Below are 18070 nucleotides of genomic sequence, written 5' to 3'. Positions count from 1 at the left end.
GGGAGGTGGTGGAATCTCCTTCCTTAGAAGTTTTTAAGGTCAGGCTTGACAAAGCCCTGGCTGGGGTGATTTAGTTGGGGATTGGTCCTGCTTTGAGCAGGGGGTTGGGCTAGATGACCTCCTGAGGTCTCTTCCAACCCTAATATTCTATGATTCTATGAATGAGCAGTCACTGACCAGACTACAGATACACAGTAAGGATAACTTTGCAGTGTTCATCTGTGCCTGCTTTGGGAGCATGAGCCAAACTATGTCCAGTAGACTTAACTTTCCAAACTAATTTTTTAGCTGGATTTTAAAAGGGCAAATTCATCGACTCATGGTTTGGGTCTGACCAGCTTTTCATTTGCCAGCCAAGCCCACAAAGGCGATTTTCTCTGACTTAACTCACAAATTTCTGAAGGACACAAATGGCTTAATATCCGGAAAATTTAAATTAAACGTGGCAGCATCCCATAAGAAGAGAAAAGAAATTCTAGTATGCATGGAACATTCCTCCATGTTAGTCTTTGTCCAGCATCTGAATTAAAGACCTTTGTTTTGTGTACACTCAGCCATGCTCTCACTGAGGCATTTGTGTGTGTTATTTTTTGACAGTTGCCTCTAATTTGATAGATGTGATTAAAGGATTGATTTTTAGGATTAGCCATCATTACTTCTCTGGCCTAAATGGAAATACAATACTCCTTAACTCTCTTTGTTAACCAAAAGGCTGTCAAAGTTGTAGCTAGTTTAGCCCTTTATTTCTGCTATCTGTCTTCAGCAACCTAAAAGGACATTTCTACTGGCCAGCCAGCTGCATAGACTGAGGAGCTTGGATATAACAATCCCACACATTTTCTGGACAGATGGAGATAATGTCAGTTTCTTGACATCTCCTTTTATCCCATTACTCCTCCATTGTGTTGCATCTATTTTCTGTCTGTATGAATTACCTTGATAGCCTAGTTAATTCTGTGTACTATTTGCATTCACTTGGTTACAATTGTTGGAGCAATTATTTAAAAATAATAGTAAAATTAGGACATTTTTTTCAGCTTCTAGAATTCTTGATTAAGAGCATCTTTGCAGCTCCCACGTCATATTATTTCCATCAGGTTTCTCATCTCCATCAGTTGTTACTATTGTTTAAAAAAAAAAGTTTGTTTTTTGCACAAGATTTTTTAAAAAAACCTCTAATATTTTCCATGCTGCATTTAAGAAAATAAAATTAATGCCCTGGGTGATTAGGGCCTGGTATTGCAACCTTTCCTCACTTATGCTCCAATTAGCAACATGTTTAAGCACGTGCTCAACTTTAAGCATGTTGTTGACCTGACTGAAGTCAATGGCACTCCTCACATGCTTAAAGTTAAATATGTACTTAAGTACTTTGCTAGACTGAGGCCTTGAGTCCTGATTCAAAAAGCATTTAAGCAAATGCATAAGTCCATTGCTTTTCAGCAGAATACTTAAAAACATTCTTAAAGTTAAGCATGTGCTTAAGTTCCTTTGACTTAAAACATATTTATCAATTAAATGGTCTCTGTTATATAAGAAAAGCCCTGCTGTTTTCTTGTATTCACCATCTAATCTAATTTTTATTCTTGTTGATGTGTTATCTCTAAATTAAAGTCATGGGTTGAGTGTGGTCTAGTGGCTAAAATACGGAACTATGAATCAGGATTCCTTGGTTCTGTTCCCTGCTCCACCACTGATGCTCTGGTTCACCTTGGGTATGTCACTTAACCACTCATCTGCAGTGATAGTACTTACTGTCCTTAGTAAAGCTCTTTGACATCCATGGACGAAACTTGTTGCTGTAGAAGTGCTAAGTATTGTTTTAGCATAAAAATGGATCCCTTCAAAGTTTGTTTGCTACGTGTATATTTGAAAGAATACTGTAGATGTTGTGATACTTACGATTAATTATTACAGAAAATTTAAAATTAAAAGGCTGAGGCAAAGCATCATAGAAGTTAGAGATGGAAAAGACCTATTGGGTGATCCATTCCATCCCGTCCTTAATTTGTAACAGGGCTTGACAGGGCTGAGCCCTGGCACCTCTAGGCTTGGCAGTTCGTAGCTCCGGCACCTCTGGGCTTGCTGCATCAGTTCTGAATGTAAAAAAATTGCTTGAGTCCTGGCACCTCTTTCATTACAAATGAAGCACTGAGTCCATCCATCTTTCAATATAGGTTCAAGATCTCTTAATTTCTGCTGAGGCCAACGACATACACACACTCTGTAGCCTATATGCCTCAATATAGCTGTGTATTAGCAGTTCTTACAATAAGAGCTGCTAGCAGAGATTTCCTTCAGTGTCCTTTGGACCTGCAATTTGCATCAGGGATCCATGTATAAACCTTTCTCATTATTGTAGCAGTCTGCCAATGAGCGGCTGAATGTTTGAAATTATCTTGTGTGTTCATAGGCCCAAGAAATAGCATGATTTTGGTCAACCTCTAACTTTCAGTAAGCACCATAGGATTCTACAGGCCAACTTCTCAGCTAGCATAAATTGGCAAAATGCCATTCAAGTCAATGGAGCTGCAGCCACTTAGAGCAGCCCTAGACACCAGAGATGGAAAGAATCTCCTGCTTTAACCCCTGGTAACAAAAGAACTTTAACCCACTGTAAGATAGCAATGCCTGCCGAAGTATCCCCATGGACTAGGCGGTATCGCTTCCATCTGACCCAAGCCAGTTCACTTTCATACAGACCCCTGACAGGGTCTGGAATTGGGAATTAATGAGACTGCAGAGTGTTTGTGGATGAGACACTGAGCGGAGAATCACCTGTGTGATGATGACACTGTAGCATGTGTAGATAAAGCCTTAGACTTAAGTATCTTACTAATAGTACAACCAGTTTAATGGCACCTGTGGCTTAGTGGATAGCACACTGGACTGAGACTCAGGAAACCTGGGTTCTATTCCATTGGCTAGCAGGGTTACCCTGCGCGAGTCGCATCTTCACTGTATGCCTCAGTTTCCCCGTATGTAAAGTGGAGATCATGATATGGCCCTTCTTTGTAAAGGGCTTGGAGATCTTCTGATACACGAGATATTGTTGCCTGTTTTCAGCCTGACAAGCTCGTCAGAGTTCAGGGCCCTGGGGATATACCAGTTCGAAGTAGAAATTGATTGTCTCAAAGAAAATACCAGATTCCATCTTGTTTATTTCCAAGGAATGTACAAACTCCTGTGTCTCCAAACGCAGAAGGAACCAGGAACAAAAGGAGCAGTTTCTTGGCTTACCAGCCCACAAGACTCTTTAGCCAATACCAGACCCAAAAACACTCTAGCTTTTTCCGGGGTCACGCTGTGCTCACAAGCTCCTGCTTGGTTTTCTTGCCTTCCCTTCCCCTCCCTGTGTTTTTGTGTGATCTCTCTTCCCACACCTGCCTACCCAAAACACTACCCAGCCAAAAGCTCCTGGGCAGGTTCACATATCCCTTTTGACTTAGACTGGGGTTTATGCTTACAGTTATGTTAACTGACAGGTGAGTGCATACCTATCAATCTCAATGAGATTTTAACTCAACCCATAACAAGGTTTCATCGAGCTCATAACAATATATTTAAGATCTAATTATTCCTGCTCCAGCTCAGCTTGGTTCTGGTCTGGGGCAATCTGTACTTGTCTGTTAACCCCTTTTTATGGGTTCTATCTCAGATATGTTTCAGTAAAGTAACTTTTTCTAACCACTTTTGTTACAACTGGAATATCTCATGTCATTCTGTTGAAGAGGTAATTTTCCTTTCTCTGAGTTACCTGCTGCTTGTTCCTCTAAGACACTTGCCTTTCAGATGCTCAATTGTGTTGTAAGTCCATAGGAGTCTTTGTTGTTATCAATTGGTAGGGTAGGGAGGATGGTTTTGTGGCTAAGGCACTGGACTGGGACTCAGGAGATCTGAGTTCAGTTTTCTGCTCAGTTACAGACTTCTTGTGTGACCTTGAGCAAGTCACTTAATCTCTCTCTGCCTCAGTTCCCCATGAGTACAGTGGAGATAATGGCCCTGCCCTACCTCCCAAGAAGGTTATGATGACGAAATACACTAATAATTAGAAGAGGCTTCGATACCATAGTAAAGGAGAACATGTGGCTACCTAGACAGATAGGATGAGGCCCTAAGTGCAGGGAACCCAAGTACAAGGCTAGACATTTTTTTAATATAAGCCATGCATTGTAAGAACTCTTTTAAGCAAACCCATGAACGGAAGCCAGAGCCCAGGACAGAGATTCTTATCACATTTTTCATTGTTTATGGCTTTTTAGGATTTTTTTTCCTACTCCCCATTGTTTGCAATGACTCTCAGGGAGCCTTAAAAATAAACCATATTTCCCCACCGGCTTTGTTCTTTTCCATTTTGGCAAGCCTTGATTTCCTGCCCTTCTAGAACAGCCTGAGACAAAAGTGGCCCTTTTTCTTTGTTTATTTACTTCCTCCCTGTTTGTGTTCAAACATCACCTCACCTGTGGGAACAGGGTTTAATAAGGAGCTGCTGCTGCAGTATTAGCAGAGGGCACAAAAGAGCACAACATTATTTTCATAGGGGCCTACATAAATTAACCTTTTGTTTTAGGATGTGTGTGTGTGTATGTGAGTGAATATATTAGTGAATGAGTGGTGGATTTTACCATGCATGGGTGACATTAATACTTAGATTCCTGAAAATGTTAGATAATGGTACAGAATAGCCTAGACGATTCTGGGTCACTGGATTGGAAGAAAAAGGATACCTCCACACAGCAATCAAAGACCCACAGCACCAAGTCTGAGCTCAGGCCAGCTGATTCTGGTTTGTGGGGCTCAGGCTGCAGGGCTAAACATCGCGGTGTAGACCCTGCAGCTCAGCCTACACCTGTATGTCTTCACTGCTATTTTCAGCCTCGCAGGCTGAGCCTCGTGAGCCCCAGTCAGCTGACCTGGGTGCTGGGGATAGATCTACACCGCCATTAAACACCCACAGCTGGCCCAGATCAGCTGACTTGGGCTCGTGGGGCTGTAAAATTACTGTGTAGATGTTCAGACTCGGGCTCTGAGGCCCCGTGAGGCAAGAAGATCCCAGACCCGGGCTCCAGCTTGAGCCTGTACGTCTATACCTCAGGTTTTAGCCCCACAGCGTAAGCCTCAGGAGCCTGAGTCAGCTGATCTGGGCCAGCCACGGCCCTGCCACAGATCTTTTATTCCAGCATAGACATCCCTTTGAGGCTCAGTGCTGTGGGTCTTTTATTGCTGCATAGATGTAGCCTAAGAGATCTGAGTTCTATTCCTGGCTCTGCCACTGACCAGCTGTGTGACCTTGAGCAAGTCAGCTCCCCTCTTTATGCGTCTGTTTCCCTCTCTGTACAATGGGGATAAACTATACTTACGCTTCATTTATAAACCCCTGAGATATCTGGGATGGAAAGTGCTATGTAAGAACTAAATATTTGCAATTATTCTGTAGATTTAATTACATCCCTTTCTAAATGAAACTTAAAATATACACAGTTGTTTTTAAACCAGATGACTTGTCAGTGAATTTCAGCAGCAAAACGCCTTGCATCTGATTTAAGGCTTATTTTGATTTTGATACCTAAAGTTATTTAAAGTGACACTGACTAACAACTTAGAATGTGTAAATATTTAAGGAATATTAAAATCCATCCAGTTATCTGCGCAACCATGTCCACCTCTCTATCCATATTGGATGTGTGGGTTTCTACCTTGTTACGCATGGTGGCATTATATAAAGTTAGGATGTAAAACCATATGCATTGAAAAGGGAAGGGCATAGGCACAGACAGCTTTTTATACTGCCGGGCATTTCACACTGCAAGGAGGGATTCATTTTTAACTACCTGGCCCTTATTTATAACATCTTGGGTGAAACTGAATTCATCTGCCTACAGCCCGGCTAATCGTATGACGGGAGCCAGGTCTGGGAAGGTGAAATTCGCCCTACAGCCTATGACAGGGAGTGGGGCTGCAGCTGCTATTCTATCCTATGGTCACAGCCCCTCCTCACAGTCAGAGCCCCACATTCTCCCCAGCCTGCATGTGATGTTAAAGATTCAATATCCTGGATTCGATATCCACCCACCCCAATGTCACCATCTCAGAACCTGCCCCAAAGATCCCAGAGGGTAAAGAGTCCTCCCCAGAGACACGGGCACAGCTACTCCTCTCTGTCCCCACCTCTGGAGAGGTCAAATGTGGGTTATAAGTGGGAAGAGGGCCTCCTGTGATTATCTCTAGCTACTCTGCATCCCAGGAAACTTTCCCAAGGTTCCCCTGAAGTTGTACACCAATTCAACTGTTCACAAGGAATCGCCTGCCTCTCATGTGACCTTATTCAGTTTAACACACTCTTCTCCCTTTCCCATTCTGCCAGGACAGACTCCCAACACTTTGGGGACCAGTGACCTTCAGGACCCTTCCCTCTGGAGAACTGACCCACAAAGCAAAGAATCATGAGTGCTGTTTAGCTCAATCTGTGCTTTGCTGCATGTCTGTAATTCAGAAGAAGTGGGAGGATTTGCTGAAGACAGAGAATGCCCCTTATGCATAAGAATCAAAGAGGGAGTGTAAAGACTTAGAACCTGAGGGAGCAGCAGGTGTTTGTGTATGATGGCAAACTTCAGGGCAAGTGATGCAAAGCCAGCCAAACATCCAGCAAGGCCAGTGATTAGCCCAGACTGAGGACCCCAACTTACTTTGACTGTGCTGTAATCTTCGTATATAACAAAAGCCGTCCTTGCCTTCGCTTCCATAAGCCACCTTGTGCTGCTGCTCAGTCCACTAATCAACCACTGGGTTTCTAACTACCTAATTATTCCTGCTACCTTCTTGCAATTTTGCTTTTATGAATTTAGTTTGAGTTTAGCTAGCTGGCCAGCTGAGCCTCTGTCCTGCTTGTTAAGCAGCCGCTCCTTTGCTTGTTAAAGAGCTGAGTATCTCGCAAATGCAATGATTAGTAAAATGATTGATACATATGGAACACCCAGTGAATGTTCTGCATGTGACTAATAGAAGCCAAGGCACGTATCATTTATGGCTCTGTGCAAGTGACATGGCTTTCCTTTTCTCCGGGATATTATCTTAAAGACTAATCTTTATAAAAAGCAAACACATTTTAGTGAGGGTGAAAAATATACTTTACACATTGGAATTTACCTGTCTGGATTAGATGCATGGAATTGGTTGCATTACACAGTCTTGGTCCTGATATGCTTATGGCACTTATGGCACTGATATGGCACTTAGTTGCATTTTGACAAGCCAAGTTAATTACTGACACTCAACCTGACTGAAAGGTCATCTGCAAAATCTAACAAAAATTGGGTTGGGTCTCTTTTATGTGCCTCTTTATGGTCCATAAAGAAGGACCAGGGAAGACTTTTGTTTGTATGTTCTTTTTTTAACCTGGATTGATTTGAGTTTTCTTTCCTGCTTAGAACATAAGAATGGCCATTCTGGGTCAGACCAAAGGTCCATGTAGCCCAGTATCCTGTCTTCCGACAGTGGCCAGTGCCCCAGAGGGAATGAACAGAACCGGTAATCATCAAGTGATCCATCCCCTGTTGCCCATTCCCAGCTTCTGGCAAACAGAGAGGCTAGGGACACCATCCCTCCCCATCCTGGCTAACAGCCACTGATGGACCTATCCTCCATGAATTTATCTAGTTCTTTTTTGAACCCTGTTATAGTCTTGGCCTTCACAACATCCTCTGGCAAAGAATTCCAGGTTAACTGTGCGTTGTGTGAAGAAATACTTCTAGGGCTGTCGATTAGTCGCAGTTAACTCACGCAATTAACTTAAAAAAATTAATTGCGATTAAAAAAATGAATCATGATTAATAGCACTGCTAAACAATAAAATACCAACTGAAATTTATTAAATATTTTGGATATTTTTCCACATTTTCAAATATCGATTTCTATTACAACACAGAATACAAAGGGTACAGTGCTCACTTTATATTATTATTTTTATTACAAATATTTGCACTGTAAAAATGAAAATCAAAAGAAATCGTATTTTTCAATTCACCGCTTACAAGTACTGTAGTGCCATCTCCTTACTGTGACAGTGTAACTTACAAATGTAGATTTTTTTCTTTTTTGGTTACATAACTGCACTCAAAACCAAAACACTGGAAAACTTTCAAGCCTACAAGTCCACTCAGTCCTCCTCCTTGTTCAGCCAATCGCTAAGGCAAACAAGTTTGTTTACATTTACGGGAGATGCTACTCCCTGCTTCTTATTTACAGTGTCACTTGAAAATGAGAACAGGCGTTCGCATGGCACTTTTGTAGCCAGTGTTGCAAGGTATCTACATGCCAGATATGCTAAACATTCGTATACCCGTTCATGCTTTGGCCACCATTCCAGAGGACGTGCTTCCATGCTGATGATGCTTATTAAAAAAAATAGTGCGTTAATTAAATTTGTGACTGAGCTCCTTGGGGGAGAACTGTATGTCTCCTGTTCTGTTTTACCCGCATTCTGCATATATTTCATGTTATAGCAGTCTCGGATGATGACTCAGCACATGTTTGTTTTCAGGACACTTTCACAGCAGATTTGACAAAACGCAAAGAAGGTATCAATGTGAGATTTCTAAGGATAGCTACAGCACTGGACTCAAGGTTGAAGAATCTGAAGTGCCTTCCAAAATCTGATCGGGAAGGGGTGTGGAGCATTCTTTAGAAGTCTTAAAAGAGCAGCACTCCAATGCAGAAACTACAGAATCCGAACCACCCAAAAAAAAGAAAATCAACCTTCTGCTGGTGGTGTCTGACTCAGATGATGAAAATGAACATGCGTCGGTCCGCTCTACGTTGGATTGTTATTGAGCAAAACCTGTCATCAGCATGGATGCACATCCTCTGGAATGGTGGTTGAAGCATGAAGGGACATATGAATCTTAGCGCATCTATCACATAAATATCGTGTGATGCCAGCTACAACAATGCCATGCGAACGCCTGTTCTCACTTTCAGGTGACGTCGTAAAAAAGAAGCAGGCAGCATTATCTCCTGCAAATTGTAACCAAGCTTGTTTGTCTGAGCAATTGGCTGAAGTAGGACTGAGTGGACTTGTAGGCTCTAAAGTTTTACATTGTTTTATTTTTGAATGCAGTTATTTTTTGTACATAATTCTACATTTGTAAGTTCAACTTGTATTAGACGAATTGAAAAATACTATTTCTTTTGTTTTTACTGTGAAAATATTTGCAATCAAAATAAAGTGAGCACTGTACACTTTGTAGTCTATGGTGTAATTGAAATCAATATATTTGAAAATGTAGAAAACATCCAAAATATTTAAATAAATGATATTCTATTATTGTTTAAGAGCACGATTAATCACAATTAATTTTTCTAATCACTTGACAGCCTTAAATATTTCCTTTTGTTTGTTTTAAACCTGCTGCCTATTAATTTCAATTGGTGACCCCCTAGTTCTTGTGTTATGAAGAGTAAATAACACTTATTTCCTTTCTCCACACCAGTCATGATTTTATAGACCTCTATCATATCTCCCCTTAGTCGTCTCTTTTCCAAGCTGAAAAGTCCCAATCTTATTAATTTCTCCTCATATGGAAGCTGTTCCATGCCCCTGATCATTTTTGTTGCCCTTTTCTGTACCTTTTCCAATTCCAATATATCTTTTTTGAGATGGGGTGACCACATCTGCACTCAGTATTCAAGATGTGGATGTACCATGGATTTATATAGAGGTAATATGATATTTTCTGTCTTATTATCTATCCCTTTCTTAATGATTCCCACCATTCTTGATTCTTTTATTAGAAATTCAGAGCTTGTTTACCCTGAAAGATTCTGTGGACCACCGGAAAACTGTTAGGATTATGACAGCTCAGAACTAAGGTGTGAAATCAGATTAATTGAGAGAGGAGGTAATTTTTAGTCAGGCTCTTTAGAGTTCTTGGGGTTTGATTGCTTCTTGTAAACTCCTGTTTAATGCAGTTGCCCAAACAACTCTTGAAACAAATATCTTTGCTAAAGAATCAACACTTTGCTCCCTTTGGACAATGGAGCTTTTAATCCACATCTCTGAGACCACCCCTACTCCCCTCCCAAGTTCTATGACAAAGGGAAGAATAGGCTTGACAGTCTTTATATTGCTAAGGTGAAAAGTATGGCGGGGGGAACCCTTAAAGATGTCTCTCATTCCTTCATATGTGATAAAGTAACAATACATAAATAATGTAAATAAAATAGGGGGCATAACCCCCTTTTTTCTCCCCTTTTGCAGATCATTGCTAAAGGGGATAAACTGAATCATACAAATGTATGGCCAGATTTTGAGCTAGTGTAAATCAGTATCGCTATGGCAACTGAAATGGAGCTACACCAATTTACAGCAGCTGAGGATCTCTACCATAATTTTTGTTTAAAAGTTTTTCTTCCGGTGTTACAAGATTTTCCTACAACTCTCAGAAACGTCTGAAGACGTGATGTCAAAACAGTGGTGTCCCACCCTTGTCTGGAGCCACTAACTACAAAGGACTCTAGAATTAGACAGAAACTATTCTCTGCTCTGGTAGCTGTTTGTGTAAACCTTGCTTATCTCTACGATCTGGCCAGCAATGTTAAATTACACTCTGTGTAATGTATAGTTAGGCGCAGACAATTAAATACCGATGAAACTGGTATCCCAGCCAACAGGGCAGAGGAGAAGCAGTCATAATCCACTTGGCAGCTGGGGGAGACAAGCAGAAAATATTAACCTTCCTCTTATGCCTTTTCTCTAACCTCCATTTTATCTCTGTCTGTCTGTCTTGTCTTGCCGGCATTGTCTGCACAGCAAAACTTAAACCCCTACCTAGCACGACTGCCAGTAACTGATTTGGCTGAATTGCTACTGAGCATGCTAAAGATGCAAGTAGAGACAAAGAAACTGTGTTCAGCTATTGTGCTGAAGCCCAAATTCTAAGCATGGTCCTTCCTCATCCTCACTCGAAGTCTGACTGCACTCAGGACCAGTTTATGTAAACCAATGGCTGACAACACGTTTAGTGGCCCCTTAATATTACAGTCCAGACAAGTCCTCTAGCTTTCATTGATTGGTTTCTAGCATGAAAAGCCCACTGGGCTCCTCAGTCCAGTTCTGCTACCAAGTTCTCATACAAACATCCAGCCCACTTCAGAACATCTCTCACAGAACCAACTCTGCATCTTCTGGAGAGGCCTCTACACCCAGGGTATATCCCACGAGCAGACTTCTAGCTCCCAGTCTGTGGTCACTTTATGCCAGCAAAGCGGATGCAAAGTGGCCACACCACTGGATGCTGTACCTCCATCTGTCACGTGAGGATAATATATGCCTGATCCACTGGATGCTGTGAGACTCAGTGCACTATAAATTGTTTTGAGATCCTTGGAAGAAAAGGTGCTATAAGTCACTGAAACGTATTTTATTTATTTTTCAATAATAATGTGAGCTCTTTACTAATAACATAATATGAGCCACCACCATGTTTCAGCCACTATGGTGGCCTCTGTAGAGACATCAACCCTGCTACGAAGGTCCGGATCTATAGAACCATGGTTACACATCAATGCTATCATACAGCAGTGAAAAGTGGGCATGGAGGAAGGTCAAGAACACCAGACTGTTTTTGTTGTCTTCCTCAGCTGCTTCATATTAAATGGCAGGACAAGATCAGAAATGAGGATTTTTGTAGCTAAACCCACCTACCACCTCCATCAGCACTGTTCCATCAGCACTATAGATGGTTTCAGTGGCTTTCTTTGTACAGGCATATTACTAGGATAAAAGACCAACGAATTCTGAAGCATGTCTGACAAGGAATGCTGCTCCATGGCCAATGAGCATGGATTTGTTCACCAAAAGCTTTGATGGCGAAATAAGATTCCCAATGATGGACATTAAATGGTCTGGCTGGATTTTCAGTTTTAAGGACCTACCTAGAGATCGACCTGCATGGCATTTGATCTGCCAGGAGGCTATGTCCCTTTGGGATTTGCCATGATGCCAGATTACTCCATAATCTGAAGTAACCAGACATGAGCAAAATCGTATCCAAACCCTGCTAAACTTTGAGGGTTCTGATTAAATGTACCTCGGATCTGAACTGTCCCTTGTTTCACCCGTCTCTACAAATAACTTCAGCTTGGGTATCATAGAATCCTAGAATATCAGGGTTGGAAGGGACCTCAGGAAGTCATCTAGTCCAACCCCCTGCTCAAAGCAGGACCAATCCCCAACTAAATCATCCAAATTAGATGGTAGATGGGGGCACATTTAAATATCACAGACCTGATCCTGCTATTACTGAAGCTTTGTTTCTTTGCTGTTCCCCAGCAGGTGCTGCTAAATACTTTATCTCCTTTGGGTTTGAAGATACCACTTGTGTAATGAGAGGAGATCCAATTACAGGGTTATCCAATTTACCTTCCCAAAAGGTAAGTCCTGTTGAAAATGACACAGCAGGGCTGCCTGCTGCTGTGGCCAGTTCCTTGGATAAAGAAAGATCTTGGGAAGATATTTGTGTGGGGTTTGTTTTCTTCATTGTGTATTCCCACAACTTGGACCCCAGTGCTCTCTGAAACAGCAGGGAGCTAGAAATGGGTTCTGTGGCAGGGGGCAGTGTGTCCTCTCTGATCACTAATGAGCAAGGAGTTAATCTCAGCTCAGCAGCCCCTCACAACCACCACCACCTGCACCCAGTACTCAGGAGAAGGACTATATATTAGCTGCTGGGGAGACAGAAAGGAGAGGAACTGCCTAGGTCTGTGCTGAATCCACAACTAGGCCTATCTTGACATTATCCTTTAAAGTGAGTTCTGGTCCCTGTGTTTTGTTTCTGCCACCGCCGTCTACTAGCTTGCAGGGTCAAACCCAGGCCCTGGCTCAGAACATTGCGGAGAAGTGTAGACTCAGATCTGAACCACACAGCTGGCAAATGAGCAGCACACACAGAACTCTCCGCTTCAGGGCTACCACAAGAAACACTTGTTAAATTGGAGCAGGGTTTTCCGAGGCCAGGTAGGTAAGCACGTATTCCTTTATCTTACCGACACCGTTCTGAGCCTGGAGTTAGGTCAGTTTTGGGGGCAGAGTTCAGTTCCTGTTCCATAAAGAAACAGAAGCTTCCAGACTTATGGCCTGCCAAGCACAGAGCATTTATGTATGACATGAATTAGTCTCTTCCTTGTCCTTCATAACCAGTAACTGTGGAACATCGGGCTGTGAGGTCTATGGCCAGTATATTATCAGGCTTCCCCTAATGTTAACTTCCAGACCTTGATTGTGATGGCTTATTTAGCCATATTATCATTATTATTTGAATTCCCAGAGCATCTAGAGGCCTCCGGTCAGGATCAGGGCCCCACTGTGTTGGATGACATTGAACAAATAACAGTCCCTACCCCAGACAGTTCTCAGTCTCAGAACTCACTGCTGCCGCCTTCATCTTGAAATCTCAAAGGCCTCTGTTGTCTGGAAAGACAGAGGCCATTTTGTGTTTAAAATTGGTGTGTGTTTCACTGCTTTCCCACTTGCACCTGACGTGTAATGTGCCTCACCATTTAGGTCCTTGCTGAGTTAGACCGTCTCCTGTGCTGTCCAGCTGTTGCTCGCGAAATAAGGAGGAGCTACATTTCAAAATTCACTTAAAAGCAATATCAAAAAACCCGGAAAGGCTTTGATCTTTCTAAATATTCCCTTTGTTCTGTCATTCGGCAATTCCTGTGTGCTTCAAAGGTAAGGTAACAATCCACTCTCTGTACTCTTCCCTGAACTGTGGTCATAAACTCACCCCTGAAATACAGTTTAAATAACCCAGAGCCCTACAACCTTCAAATCAAGTAATGAAGATCTTTCCACTGTTCATTTTGTTAGATTAATAAAAGGCTACAATTTTTCTCAAGACTCTCTCCTTGTGGTTCTTCCTCCCTGTGATGTAGCATTGGCTGTTCAAAGACGTACTGTGACGTTTCCAACAGTAAATAACAAAGTCATGTTGCCGCCTCTAGCCATAGACAGCACTGCCCTGGGCCTTCCTCATGCTGCCCACTTAACGGTAACAGTGCAGCATATGAGAGACATATGAGAGAGTAACACCTCTGCTTTGGCGTGGAGTCTTCTACCTTTAACAAAATAATGGTGGATCGCTCAGCCTGGAGGCACTCTGGGGAATGCTAGCTAAATCCAGTGAGGAAGGAGTGTTGTCTAGTGGCAAATGCAGGGGACTGCAGATCGATGAATCTGCCACATTCCCTGTACGTGAAATTTAGTCATGGGGCAGGGGATCAGCACAAGGCCTATGTTTAAGCCCTCTTTTGAGGACCGAAGTGATGTATGAGCCTTATGGTGGCTCTCAGCACGGGGTGAACGTCTCCCCGTATGACCTTGGGCAAAACACTTTAACCCCTTTTGTGAAATCAGTGTGGGAAGTTGTTTGTGGGATCGCATACTGGAATGTGAACACTAGTAAAGAGATTGGTGATTTCCTTAATCAGGGAGGCAGTGTGGCTTAGCGGATAGGGCATTGAACTAAGCCTCAGGAGCTCTGGGTTTGGTTCCCAGCTCTGTCACTGGGTGAGCGTGGCCAAGTCCCTTCTCTGCACCTCATGGTCCCCGTCTGTTACATGGGATGTGCCTGATGTCCTTTGTAAAGTGCTTTGAGTTCCAGTGCTATAAGAGAGCATAAGACTTCTTATCTTTCAAACGAAAGATGCCAGAGAAATGTGTGTTGTTTTATTATTATTTGATTGAAATAGAAACTTTTCATTAAATCTTGTATTTCCCATGGCTGTTCTTTCCTCTCTGAGGAAGAAAACAAGCCAAACAAAGCAACCTCACCAACGTTAGATAAGAGGGGTTTAGCGGGAAATGCTGGTAGGAAATGAAGGAAATAAATACGCAACAATAATTACACTGTAAAGCTTCCAATTTGTATTTCTATATGTCATTTACATAATAACAAAGCTGAACCATTTGGTAGCTAATGACACAGGCTGATCTCAAGGTTTTGTTTTCTTGTAAGTTCCTTTCAATGGAAGCACTTTGATGTCTGTCAGCAACACATGCTCTTTTTGAGACAGTCTCCTATTTAGTTATTGATACTGTGTCCAAGGCCTGTTTTCCCCCTCCTCATGCTTAGATATTGACAATGTGTCTAAGAACTCTCTTTCCCGCCCCTCTTCTCCTCTCTTCTCTATTTCCAAGGCCGAACTTGTGAGCCCAAAATGGTAACTGGGCCAGAAATGTAAAAAACTGAGTCTAGGTCCCTTCTTTGAGCCTGATCCTGTGTGGTGGTGTTTCTGAGAGCAGAAGATTTCCCAGACCCTTGCCCCTCTGTTGGGCCCTGTGCTGCAATATTGTTTCATGGGTGAATCAGAAAACATGAATGCTGTTCCCAGCTCTGCACTAACTGATCTGCCACGTGACATGACACGTAAAAATCACATGACCGCTCTGTGCCTCAGTTTCCCCATCTGTGCAATGGGGATAATGTTTGATTTGGTAAAGCACTTCAGGATCTTTACATAAAAAGTGTTCTGAGCATTAGGTGCTGTTATTATGGGCCCAAATCCTGAGGTCCTTTCTTGCTTTGTATTCAGTGCTTACTCAGACATAGCTCCCTTTGATTTGGATGGGAGTTAGTAATAATGACTGCCTTATTCAGACTATTAATTACTCGCTGTAAAGTCAACAGGGCAAGCACACATCTTAAAGAACAGTTGCACTTTAAAAGGTTTTTTTTAAATGACTAGAGGCTGATGGAAGTGTGGGGAGACAGGTTACTTCCTGCATATTTGGTGGGAATACCCACACTTAGTTCCTGCATCTCCGCAGTAACTCTCTCCCATAGGCTCCTGCAATCTTTCTTATGGGATTAGGCATTGAGGGAATTTATGCTGTTGAAGGAGACAACAGAATTCCCAGCTCAGGATGGCTGCAGTATCCCACTGAATACAGAAAGAACAACTAATGTTGAAACTTGGATGACCAAAATATGGGCTACATGAGTCATGGAAAACCTGACCAACTCAGAAGGTCTACATGAGGGAGACAATTTCAAACTATTGTTAAAATTAAGGAAACACAAACCATGCCCCCATCATTTTACTGAAGCCTTTACCCCTTGGAAAGTCTTTTAAGTGTTATTTTTTGGTTGGTTGATTTGACGTTTGTCGTGTGTTTATTGGATTCCTACTGACTTTATAAAATCAGCTTACAAAAAAGGTGCAATGCAGAGAGATGGGTAAGCTCTTGGGGGCAGGAACTCTCTGCATGTGTACAGTGCCTAGCACAAAAGGGACTTCGAGCATGGTAGGGGGTTTCTAAGAATTACAGTACCTAAATATGAAATAATACGAATGGATAAACTAGCAGGTGAAGATGCTGTCACATGAAATGTGCTCCTGCTATAAATGCAACCCACCACCAATAAAATCCTGCCACAATTAGAAGAACAAAACACACAGGAACAGCGAGACCATCTGGATTACTCAAACTATATGGATACAATTTGAGAGGGAAATTTGAGGGTGGTTTTTCTCTTTTGGGGTTTTATTTGTTTGGTTTGCCAGGAGTTCACATGCCCGATTTCAGATTTCTAATGACAACCAATACAACCTGATGGGCGACCCATTCTGATTTTTGTTTGATCAAGCTGGATACAGAGCAAATACAGCGCTTGCAAAGGTTCCAAATAGCATGGCCAGCATGTGCACTAAGGGATGTGTGTATACCCTGCCCAGTGCCAACACATCAATCCAGTTTTCTCCACGATGTTAACAGCAGAGCATTGCTGGAATCTTCTAAGAATATTTTCTTTTGAGAGAACTGCTGCCTTTTCTTTCTATAGACTGTTTTTCTTCCCATCATCACTAACTACCTCAGAGAGAGACAAGGTCCAGTCAGCGTTGAATTAGGGACTGAAAGGATGAATGAGTCACTTAAGTCTTATATGTGGATCCTCAATTTATGAGAGGTCAATGTGAAAAGAAATAGCTTGGGCCAAATTCATCACTCATTCAGTGGAGTTACACCAAAGATTAATGTGGCCCCTTGATGCTGACTCCCTCTTTGTCCTGCGGTGAGTTATTTCATGTTTCTGCCTCAGTTTCTCCATCTGTAAATTGGGCAGAATAATAATTCCATACCTCACAAGTTATTGTGAGGATTAGTTACTTAAAGGTTGTAAATGCTTTGAAGGTGAAACATACTGAATAAGAATGAAAGCATAGTCATTAATACAGTAATTACAAATCCTAATAGTATGCTCTACTCCCTTTTCCCCAGGGATCAGGAAGCATTGTACAAACTCTATTGTACTGTATAAAGGTCCAGGCCTCTAGCTCTTACTCATACGAGTTGTCCCTTTAAAACCACTGTGTGTGTGTGTGTGTGTGTGTGTGTGTAAGGGGTGTGGTTTCAGGCCTAGTACTGTACAAAAAAATAGCTGGGTTAATCATTGTAGCAGCAGTTGACACAATGCTGCAGTCACCAGGGCTCCAAGCTCCTCCTTTACAGTCATAAAGGAATCTTGGTTTAATGGGGTTGGCACAGAGTCTCGGTCGTCATGGAACTCCAACCAGAGTCCCTGTATCAAAACACGGGGAGCAGGAGGTGATTTGATATGAAGTCAGTTGGGGTGGTCAAGTAGTCAAAATCAGAAAAGGCTCAGGAAATGATTATCCACCTCTGGGCAGTAAGCCATTCCTTCCACACTTTCCCCTAAACACACCTAATTGTGTTCCAAATGATTTACTTGTGCATTGTAAAGCCTCCAGGAATGCCTCTTTTAATAACCCCTTTGCTATTGGCTCTTCAGTCCACTTATCTGTTGCTGGTGCTCCCTGAGAATCCACTGAAATTGTTTATTTGGATCCATTGTAGCCCATGGAAGGTTAGAGTGAAGCGTGGACCAGTTACACCTTGTACCACTCAGTATCTATATTATATTATATATAGATACTATACTATATGCAAAACCTCAATACATCATGCACAGGATGGTACATAAAGCAGGAAAACTATTCTACATTGCAATAAAAATTCAAAAATCCATTGCAAGAGGTTTCAGGTATTGCT

At 42.1% G+C, this 18070-nt stretch overlaps 2 long non-coding RNA genes across 3 annotated transcripts in view; one reads left to right on the top strand and one right to left on the bottom strand.

The window, feature by feature from the left end:
• The window catches only part of LOC125640194 (uncharacterized), a 60683-nt gene that overhangs the window by 15671 nt on the left and 26942 nt on the right, over positions 1-18070 (bottom strand). Inside the window, exon 5 of one of the 2 annotated variants that reach the window (XR_007357734.2) lies at positions 10642-10702. The exons of the other annotated variant lie outside the window; for it this stretch is intronic. This is a non-coding gene — a long non-coding RNA (uncharacterized LOC125640194). The remainder of the gene's footprint in view (positions 1-10641; positions 10703-18070) is intronic. 2 annotated transcript variants of the gene reach the window in all.
• On the top strand, positions 11911-13895 carry LOC125640197 (uncharacterized). The gene is made up of 2 exons (XR_012669435.1): positions 11911-12429; positions 12851-13895. It is a non-coding gene; the product is annotated as an uncharacterized LOC125640197 (long non-coding RNA).

Source organism: Caretta caretta, chromosome 7, assembly GCF_965140235.1.
Source record: "Caretta caretta isolate rCarCar2 chromosome 7, rCarCar1.hap1, whole genome shotgun sequence".
Lineage (NCBI taxonomy): Eukaryota > Metazoa > Chordata > Testudines > Cheloniidae > Caretta > Caretta caretta.
Note: the sequence above shows the minus strand (reverse complement) of the source record. Positions and strands in the feature narration are given on the sequence as shown.